The sequence below is a fragment of the Pollicipes pollicipes genome, unplaced genomic scaffold (assembly GCF_011947565.3).
Source record: "Pollicipes pollicipes isolate AB1234 unplaced genomic scaffold, Ppol_2.1 Scaffold_7261;HRSCAF=8764_pilon_pilon_pilon, whole genome shotgun sequence".
NCBI lineage: Eukaryota > Metazoa > Arthropoda > Thecostraca > Pollicipedomorpha > Pollicipedidae > Pollicipes > Pollicipes pollicipes.
In genome coordinates this window covers 37,507,078-37,517,799 of record NW_023597054.1, presented here as the reverse complement: position 1 = coordinate 37,517,799, position 10,722 = coordinate 37,507,078, and positions in this window count along the sequence as shown.

Genomic DNA, 10,722 nt, shown 5'->3' with positions numbered 1-10,722 from the left:
CGACACCCGCGAGGCCCTCGGAAAGACGACTAGGAGCCAGTGGCGACACCCGCGAGGCCTCGGGAAGACGACTGGGAGCAGCTTTGAGATGGTCTCTTCAGGTCTGTGGGGCACACGTTCGTGAGCTGCAGAAAAACGGCAGTCAGACAACGCCTAGGGGCATCCAGGTCAAACGTCTTTTGGCGATCGTTCTCAGTCCCAAGTACACCATTCTCAATACCACGTTCGTCAGCGTGTCATACAATGCTGCAACAGTAGATCATAACAATGTTGCAGTAAATCCCCAATGACGACAATGACTTTGGCAATGATCGGCTTCTGTGGCTTTTGCAGGAGGTGGAAAACCATCGGCAGGATGCCAGCATTGTGATAAGCATGCACTGCACGAGCTTTGATGTGTGGTGACGTGCAGTAGATTACGTGTGAAAAGCGATACTTTATAAAGTAATGTTGTGACGGAAAGGCTTGTTTGGTACTTTCATTTGTATTCACATGGCTCGAACTTTTTTCGCTTCATCAAGGTCAAACGGTGAGCGGAGAGGTCAAAGCGGTGTTAGATGGAGTTAAGCAAAAGGTCAGATAAACTCACATCACGTTGATATGCACACCATCAAGCTGCTGGCATCGCAGGGATTTGTTTACTGCCCAATTTTGCGCAGTTTTGCAATATTTCCATCGTTAGGTATTGCCATCCCCACCACCAAAAACTTATTCTCCTACGGTCACATAGCAAGCAGGCTAAGAGCTTTGCTTGAAGCCACCAATACGATGTTAATGCCATTGTCATATGGTCCTGCTGCCCGCTCAGAGAGATAACTGCCATAATTTCAGCTTTTTGCGTATACCCTAAACACACAAGAAATACGAGAAAAATAACACCACTGAGCTGAGGATAATTTTTGAGACAAATTTGAATTGGAAAGCTAGACTATCCCTGAGCAGCCACTCTGTTCAAAAAGGTGCGCGCTTTGGAACATTGTTCGGATTTAACTGTCTGAAAGTGGCTTCCCTCGTATGTTTAGAGGCTGATCTGATAATTTTTTACAATCCCAACTAACATACAAATCAAAGCGTGGACTTCAGCGAGCTGCTAACAGCTGATTGGCCAGGACGTCACTGATCAAACAAGGTATCCATAATCTTCGGACATGGCAAAATAAGACGCCATCGTTAGTGCGGACATTTACAGCCGACCAATCACAGAACAGCTTCCAATTATTTGTCTCCAATCGGAATACGGTTATCGCAGGAACGTCTGCTTTAACGCACGGTGTGATTACAAGTATTTCCCGTCAACGCTTGGGAATGGCAACATCGTGGGGCAAGAAACCCGGTCCATGAAGGCACGAGAGGGGCACGTCTTTTCCTCGTTCATGGAAGTAAACAGATATCTAGCTTGAATTACATGAAAAAAACGGGTCCATGTCACATAAAATGCCTATGCAGTACCGCAGATACCGCAAAATGTTCGTGCATTTATATTTCCGTAATCGCTCCCAGCCTGTACTAATCGTCCTTGTTGTGCAATGTTTTATAGCGTAAGTCATTGTCTCCTGCACATCTCACACGCCCCTTCGCTGATAGCCGTAGCCTTACTTGAATCTGCCATAGGCCAGTGGCCTTACAAGATGTATCTAATATATTGATACCAAGAGATGGACTATTTAACTTCATACAGCACAGCGAAGGTTGGCGCGGGTGCTCTGTCCCTGGAAAGTTTCTTTGGAAAAACATTCGTGTGTGTGTGTGTGTGTGTGTGTTGTGGTGTGTGTGTGTGTGTGTGTGGTGTGTGTGTGTGTGTGTGTGTGTGTGTGTGTGTGTGTGTGTGTGGTGTGTGGTGTGTGTGTGGTGTGTGTGTGTGGTGTGTGTGTGTGTGTGGTGTGTGTGTGTGTGTGTGCGTCCGTGCGCGCGTGCATGCGTTGTGCGTGCGTGCTGGGGTCGTCTCACGGACGACTTAATGGCAAGAGTCCAGTGACTTTTGCCCGCAGGGCGCCTGATTTCAAGGCTCCACTCTCTGGCCACGCCACTGGCCGCTGCTAAATTCCTGGAAAGCAACGAACTGTCAAAGCCGTTCTACCTACCAGGCGATTGAACGTGTTCATCCCAAGGCTTATGTCATCAGCACGTTGCCGAGAACCGGTCGGGCTGACAAGAGTCGGTGACTGTCCGCCGCAGCTCCGAGAAAGCGAGTCAAGAGAACTGGCGTACTATTAGTAAAGTATACTTGTGTGTCGACTCACCGAGTCTTCTAAGTTAAAAAAGCAACAGAAAAGTGCTGGGTCATTTCAAGAAAATTAATGGGGGACATCTCGGTAACATACAAGCAAAATCTACGTATTTCGCCGACCTTGCTGTCATGCCGACAGTTGCACACAAATCTATTTTTCCAGCTGTTTTTAGTTAAACTCAAGTGCTCTTTGCTAGAGCCAAGTTTTGACCCCAGACTGCAGAATATAGCTGTTTACAATACGGCGTGCACAACATTTCTGTACCGGCCCCGTGTGTGCGGACCATCACATGCTGCTCTATTTACGAAAATGTGCGTCTGTCTGCATATGTGTCCGTCTGTTTGTCTCCTTTTGCTTGTTAACCCTTTTGCAGGTAAATAGCGGGCAACACGAGCCTGAAATTTTCACAGCAGGCATGCACGAGCGTAAGAAGTGCACACGCGTGCTGGCGATTTGGTACAGGAATTGCTAAGCGCTTTGCGTTGGTGCAAAAGTCCATCTTAAAGCCCGTATGGTTCGCCAACTCCTCGACTCCACCGCCTACTGATCGCCCGCTCCCGGCGACGCCCTGAGTCCGCCTCTGGACGACAGGTTGACGTCGTTCCGCGACAGAGTCCCGGCTGGTCAGTCCAGCTCAGTGCGGCGGCGTGGCTCATCAGCGCTGCGACATGCTGTCGACTTCTCTACTTGTCCTTGGCCTGGCAGCCGTGTCGTCCGGGCAAAGTAAGCTGACGCGCTGCATGGAGGATGCTTCACCGCGCTACTCGCGGGATATGTACAGAAATGGGAGTTATAACCGTCGGGACGTGCCCATTTGTTCTTCTGATGGCTGCGGTGGTGCTGCCAGGTCTCAATACTGTCGTCCGGACAGAGTGGTAAGAGAGCGCTCAATAAACCATATGGATGCTCCCAATTACCACATTGGACGCCACGGTGGTCGGATCTTTCAAATATAAAGCTTGCAGGGTCCAGTGGTGCAGTTCCTTATGCAATTGGGGGGGAGGGGGGCTCTACCTCTCCCAGCTTTGAGATCAAAACGGGTCAAGTGGGCCATATAGCTGTTTTTGCCTATTTTTGGGTAGCTGTAGTCATCTTCCGTGCCTTGCTCCCACCCATCTAACTTGCAACTACGCCTCTGTCGTGGTCATTTCCCATCCAGCTTCCATGCGTGCCCCCGCCCCCCCCCCCCCCCCCCCTCCTTCTGTCCCCGAGAGAAGCCGGATGCGGTGCACGGTACGGAAATTCCCCAGCCAACTGCGAGTGCCCAGCTCGCGCCGACCGCCGGTGGCTGCTGAGACGTCTTCTGCTTAACGGGCACAGGGCGTACAAGTCCTTCGAATGTTTAACGATAAAAAACGTACTTACAGTTTGCTCGGGTTGAGCATGGTTATAGTGGAAATCGTGCCAGAATGCTGGTCATCTTTGCGTTGTTGTATTTAATTCACAAGTCGGGTAAACACAGGAGTGTCCATATGAAATAGGGTGACAGGTTGGGTTGGATACAGGTTTGAGGAAAATTACGGTCATGGGTAAGGGTGTCAGTAGGCCGTTGGTAAAATGACGGATGGATGCCTATTTAAAAAAAACCGGATCCTGAGCAATGTTTCTGCTTAGCGCATCCATTAGCCACAATAACCTCCATTAAGACTAATTCGACAATTGTCGAGGCGAATAGGTAAGTTCTTCTGTAAAGTTCCCTGAAATTGTTTTCATGCTTCACAGCGTGCCGGAAAAAATGTCATCGGGTTCGCAGCCAGCAGGTACAAGTGATTAGGAACGGCAGCGGGCGGGTAAGGGCACAGCCTCATCAGCAGCGGGTGGACTGGATACAGGAACTCGTGTTGCTGGAGACATCTATGTAAACTACATTGCGTGGATACAATTTAGCGACTGTAAGCGGGGTTTAAAGCGGTTTTCAATAAGCATGAATGAATATATGAACCGCAGGCATACATGGAGGAAGGGGGCGTGGAGCGGTAGAAGTTGGTTCTGAAGTTGGGGTGAATCGGCAAAAACCCAAAACGTTAATGAAGAAAGTTTACACCAATGTCAGGTTTCTATCGCAGTTTAGATGCAGCTGTTGTTTATTCTAAATAATTTTTTTTGAAGCATTTCAACCAAAAATAGCCTATTCATTGAAAAAAACAGTACGTCTTCCGTTTTGTAACGTGACGTGACGTACCGTGAGGGATGTGACGCTTGGGAGGACGTCTTGGGATTGCTTTTAAATGAGGTCAGAAACAGGCAATATACATGATAGGATGCAAAGTGCTTTGATCTGCTTCCACGTCTCTCGCAATTATGCCCTGACATGTGCTGTAAAAGTATTCGTGGCGAAAAATCACAAAAAATAATTTAGAGTAATAAAAAAAAACTGGTGTGTGGAGAGGTTGGTGTGCATTTCAACACCAACGTTCCAGAGGGGGTGGAGCTCTCCAAACCGAACCCATACGGAGCACCACCAATGGCCTAAGAGGCCTCTCTAAATTGCGTTATTTCTGCCCTGCTAAAAACGGTGGAATATATACAAAGAGGTAGTACATAAGATATAAGCAAGACAGAGCTAAAGCTCCTGGTTTGAGTTCCGTTCTTGTACTGGCAGTTCTCGACCTTAAATATACGAGGTGCCCGTTTAAAAACTTTATCAAACACAACTTGGTTATATCATCAATGCTCGTTCTTCCAAGCAAGCATTGATTGCATTGTCCAAATAAACATTTCAGACTATGTGCATCGACCCTTCTACCTTTTTTTCTCGTTCATCCTGCATCCTTGCGACGACCCGCTGGTCTGGGGGCGGCTGCATGCGCCGGCTTTGAGTGGGCTGGAGCGCCCGTGGTGAGGGCTCCCGTCCGAGCACCATGCACGCGCTCCGCAAAGAGGTCGCTGTGAGGTCAAGACTCTTCGGATGGGTGCCGGGCGTATGTAGCCCTGCCCCACGTTCATCCATTCTCACCCACCCCATAGCCATAAAATGGTCATGACTGACCGAAACGGCTCTAATACAAAGGATAAAATAACCAAATCATACTGTGCTTATGACCACAATTGAGCAAGGGTTGTCGGCACTGTACGAAGCGCTCGGTGACCTCTGAAATCTCAACAACTAAGAAAGGCTTAAACACCAAATTCATGGAGCAGATATAACTGTAAGTGAATTCGCTTGTGCTAAATTTCGAGATCCCTAGGTTATGGTCTTCATGTCAAATAAGGATAAACAATGCAAACAAGGATAAACAACAAACAAACCCCAGATTAGTGTCCGAAGGGCCCCACACCTGATGCACTCGCGTGTAAAAGGAGCGTTCCATATTTTAGCGGGGTTTGAACTGAAATAACCACCTTCAAGATCATTCGGTGCAGTTGACGGCCCCTCCTCTCTTACGATCCAGGCCCCTGTAGTTTCTGAGCTGCACACCCGCAAAAATGTGCGGAATTTTTCGGGGAGACTATTTCAAGGTCATCCAGATCCGTAACACCATAGTAGCGTCATGCAAATTACGTGCCATTTTATTGGCCATGCGGTGATCAAGGTCGAGCAAATACAATTGTCGAGTCGTTCATATTTGGCGTTTGTGAGCATGATGCCCAATCGTAACGCATATATATATATATATATATATATATATATATATATATATAGAGATATAGAGATATATATGATATACAAAGAGAACGGGTTTGCCGTTTCTGGAGATGTAACACCCGAGCTTGCCCCTTCTGGAGCGCGCCGCCAGGTTCCTCTTGTGCTAGAGAGGAGAGCGCAGCGCGCGGGTCTGCCAGTGCCGGAGGAGCAGACCACCTGCGCCGATTGTGCTGGCTTCTGGAGGAGGAGAGCAAGGCGTCTGGGTCTGCGGCTTTGGAAGAAGAGAGTGCGGGCCGCGGATCTGCCGCTGCTGGAGGGTAGAGTGCAGCACCCGGGCCTACATCTTCTGGAGAAGGAGGGCGTGATGCCTCGGTATGCTGGTGCTGGAGGAGAATGCAGCACCTGAGCCTTCCGATATCGGCCCTGGAGAAGAACAGTATAGCATCAACGCCATACGCCGTGCACTACCCGGGTCTGTCACTGTCTGCCATTTGGATTAGTCGTTGCTGAAGGAGAGTTTGACAACCGGTTATGCCGCTGCTGGAGGAGAAATCCTGGTCCGACGCTGAATGTCACAGGCCTGTGGCTGCTGGGGAACGAGCTGCCATATCGCTCGGAGAAATCCTAACCCTCCGAGCTGCTCGGAGAGGACCCTGTTGTGCAGCCATGATCGGGGCTGCATTTTAACACGTTGGTTAATGGAGGAGGGTGGGGGAGGAAAACCTTTTTGCGGCCAGTAGCGTCGGCCCGCCCAGGCATATCTGTTCCGGGAAGCACGTCCCCGTGCACAACCAGAAGCAAGTCTGTGGAACCGGTCGGGGGGTGGGGGTGGAGTGGCGGTCGTCACGGGCATCGACGGGCGGTGTGACTGGCTGGTATGCCTGCCCAGCGGGTGCACGCGCTGGGAGAACCGCTGGTATCTCTGGCCACTGCGACCGCTCGTGATGGTCTCGGAGAGAGGCGGCAGCGGTCAAGACAGCAGCAGCGACTGCGACAGTGGCGTTAGCTGTGGCGGCAGCCACGACGACGACAGCCATGATGAGGCTGGACGTGCGATCCGCACGCAGCGTGCGTCACGACATCACGCTCTTGAAAGTCGTGGTATAGCTCCGACAGCCATGATGAGGCTGGACGTGCGATCCGCACGCAGCGTGCGTTACATCACGCTCTTGAAAATCGTGGTATAGCTCAAGGCTTAAAGCGGGCAAGATGCCGACCGCCTAGGCAGCACGTGTTACGGGCTGCCGACGAAGCGACAATGACGACATGAAGCGGCCCACGCAGGATGTAGACAAATCTCTAGGTGACTGCCTGTTGTACGGGCCTTTGCACCACTCTTTATTCAAGAAAAGATAAAGATACATGAATGGAAAAATGTCGTTCGAAAAAAAACTGTGAATAATTTTTCTTTGACTTTGAAAACTTCTTCAAATCAAATCGTATGTTATTCAAAAGGTCAAATCTTGTCACGTTGGCTGAATTTTGAAACCTAGTTTGACCTCCGATGACCTGAACTTTTTCAGCGCATCCAGAACGATGATAATGCAATTCAGAGCGACGCAGTTACGAAAAATAGCCTATAGAGCCTACCTGAGAGTGCATGTCTTGCGAAAATAAACGTCCTTTGTTACTTCTAAGCAGACTTTCACCGACACGACCCCGAGAAAAAGTGCATAGATAATGCACTATCAGAGTCGGAAACTCCGATTTTTTTCTAACAGTAATACAAATGATATCCACTCAGCTTCTCGAGAGTTCAGTGCCATGTCCAGACTCCTAGTCATAAGGCGAGGGGTGGACCGTTGACCTTTCGGTACGTAACGTGTATTACACAAATGGAAGCTTAAGTTGTTGGATAGAAAGACTAAGCCTTAGCTCCCAGACCCTTACGTTATTGCTGCAAACTGATCTCGGCTGGTGAGAGTGCCCTTGAATACCCACAAAGGAGACCACGGACTTGTGTGCCTCTCTCAACAATCGGCTGTCGTGGCGTTAGCGTGAGGGACTCTTGGTCTTGAACTCACGCGTTTCAGATGTCTTCAGTGCCAGTGACAGTGGCAAGAGCTGCGTGAACGCTCAAGGCCAGCGGGGATCGTGCCGGCTGCTGCGCCAGTGTGCCACGCTGCAGGAGGCACTGCGAAGTGGAGACATCACCTATGCGGATGTGCCGCAGTCCGAGTGCGAGACAGATGGAAGATCTCCTCTGGTGGTGAGTTTGCCGTTTGTGCTGTTCTCTGCGAACAAAGTCAGTCGGTTAGGGGTCGGAGTAGCCCAGGCGGCAAGAAAGTCTTTTAACGCGTTTGAGACCCCTTCCCGCCTGGCCCTGCGTCTTCTGGGTGCTCACAGACCCCTTTAGTTGGAAGCACTCGATAGAAGGGTGTGTGACGACGTGTGCCACGAATACCTGAATGACATCAATGAACCAGCCGACTTATCGCAGCTCTCATGAGGAAAGGAGTACCTGGAAACTTCCTCAGACATTGCCCGCGCGCCGGTCAAAGGTTATGGGAGCCCATTGTGTCCGTAACGGATACTGGTCGGGTCAAAACCGTGATGATGTCTACATCACCGGCCGACGAGTGTACATGCCCTTTTGTAGCGCGAAGTTGGGCCGTGTATTGTCTTTTGTAAGGGTCTGCATGACGTCAGACGTCAGACGTCAGATGTCAGAGCCATGTTTGCGTGGATTGGCCATGTTCTGATGCACATCCATGGGCGAGTCGGCCATTCACGGGTCCGCTGTTCCACCGTCACAGCTGGTGAGAGTCGGCGCAGGTTTCGCTCGTGGCATGTCTCTGGTCCGTCGCCAGCAGGAGCGTGGCTGCACACGACCGTCCCCCCGCCCACCGGCAGTGCTGCACCAGGCAGGCGCCCAGACGCCGCTGCCGTGACTTTATTTCGCCGCGCGACTGCGGCCAGTCCAACTTCGCGCCGTCGCGGGTGGTGAACGGCCAGGACGTGCACAGCGTGACCGACTTCCCCTGGATGGCACTGCTCCAATACTCGTCTGCGCCGATCAACCGGTGCGGAGGCGCCATCATCAGCGACCGCTGGATACTCACGGCCGCCCACTGCATCCTGGACGATGGCCCGTGAGTCGCAAGTCGCGCGCGCAGATGCTCGGGCCATATTGTCGAGTTAGACAACTAGCCCTCGATGGGCAATTCTTGTTCCGTGGATGTCGACCCTGTGCCATTTTTTTCTTAAGATATGGACTCATTTTACCGCAGTCCAATCTGACTGAAATTTTAGCCAAATAGTGTTGAGAAGTGCAAGGGGTACTGCTTTGACTTACCGTGTATTACCATGTGTGGTCGCACGTCGGTAAGATCTTTTTCTTTCCGTCATTTTAGAAAGATCACTTTTTGCGAGGGGGCACAACACCTTGGGAGGGCTTCCCACGCGGTGCTTGGTTGCGAACCCACTGAGCCAGTCGTTTGGGCCGGGACCCCGACGCTGGCATGCCAACTTCTATGCGCCCCCTGGGATGGCAGGAACGATCGGATGACATCACCGCGTCGTTCTGGTTCCCTACAAGATGTCGGATCTCCTCCATACATAGAGATGGCTGTTGTCTGACTGCATGCCAAGTACGCGAAAAGTCGCCACTACATATCCAAGTGGTTTGTGCAAACTCTGGATGGACCATTTCCGTCTGTGTCCCCATCACAGCCCATAAAAAGTATTGTTGCGTTAAGTGGCGCAGTTTTCCCCTTAATATTTACCAAGTTACTTTTTTATTTTTTTTATTTGATATATTTATATACATATATATATATATATATATATATATATATATATATATATATATTCGTTTGTTATAAAAGTCAGTGCAACAGCCTCATGCAGCTTCTGTGCCACTTTACAGGGTGCAGGTACGCCTAGGGGACTTGAGTCTGGCCACGCATACGGATGAAGATCCCCAGTACCCACCCAGGGTGTACGATGTAGAGAAAGCCATCAAGCATCCGGATTTCAGACGAGAATTCAAATGGATCTACAACGACATCGCCCTATTGAAGCTCACGGAACGCATCTCAATATCTCGTAAGGCCTCACTGCCGGGTTTTCACGCTTGATAAACGGTTATGTAAAACAAAGGGCCAAGCTATCAGGCTAGTAAAAAGCTCTCGATACACATTGTAATCAGCAATGATGAACATAAAACACAATATGCAATCAAAGTGATCATGTTGGTGCTGCCTTTACGTCACCTCACGTCCACCACACGGTGGTTAATACGGCCGTCTCGAGGCAGCGCCACCGACTATCCGTTCCGCCTGCCTTGTGCCTCGCAGTTCAAAAGAGACGGGAGAGAGATGATGGAGATGAGAGAGGAGAGAGTTCGAGAAGAGAGGCAGATGAGAGAGAGAGGAGAAAGACGAGAGATAGAGGAGAGAAGAGAGAAAGAGAGAGAGGAGCTTAGATATGCATATATTAAAATATAGATATAAGATATATAATATGGTGATATAGATATATCATAACCAATAGATATATATATATATATATATATATATCTATTATATATATATTATGCCCGACAACTTGACACATAGTTCAGTTATAAATGCAAATTCATCCACCGCCTCGCAGCCATACGAATTGGCTCGCTTCTTCACATCTCTCAAGCTATTTTACCGGAGATCACCATGTAACTGGTGACAACTTTCCCCAGAGTTTAAGGGGAAAAGTATAAGTATTATCAAAGTTGCGCACCGCTTTCCTTGTCCTTATTTCTAGCGTCCGCGACTCCATGCTAGCAAATCAAGCGCAGCTTCGTGGTTGGTGAGTGTAGCAATATCATTGGTGTGGAGTACGTGTAAGTGTAAGAATCTCGGGGGGCGATCTACATGCACTCATCACATCCAGTGATGTGTGTGTCTACCACATAGTCTGCAGCTTATT